Raw genomic sequence first — 391 nt, 5'->3', positions numbered from 1 at the left:
TTTATATATATAATTTTTATATAAAAAAAATATAAAAATATATATTTATATTTATTATAATTCTTCGTTTATATATTCAAATTAAATAATTTAAATTATTTTAATTAAAATTTTTAACCTTTTTTTCTTTTTAAAATTTAATTTATTAAGTTTTTTTTTTATATATTTTATTTTTAAAATATTTTATATATAATATTCTAATTATATATATATTTATATATATATATCTTTTTAATATTTTATAAAATAAAATATAATTTTTTATATATATTTTCATTATTTAAATATTTACATATATTATTTATATAAATTTTATATATATTATTTATAATACATTTATTGTTTTTTTTTTAATATTTTAAATATTAAAAATATTTATAATCTATATCTA

This window comes from Penaeus monodon, chromosome 27 (assembly GCF_015228065.2).
Source record: "Penaeus monodon isolate SGIC_2016 chromosome 27, NSTDA_Pmon_1, whole genome shotgun sequence".
Classification (NCBI taxonomy): Eukaryota; Metazoa; Arthropoda; class Malacostraca; order Decapoda; family Penaeidae; genus Penaeus; species Penaeus monodon.
This window is presented reverse-complemented; position numbering follows the sequence as displayed.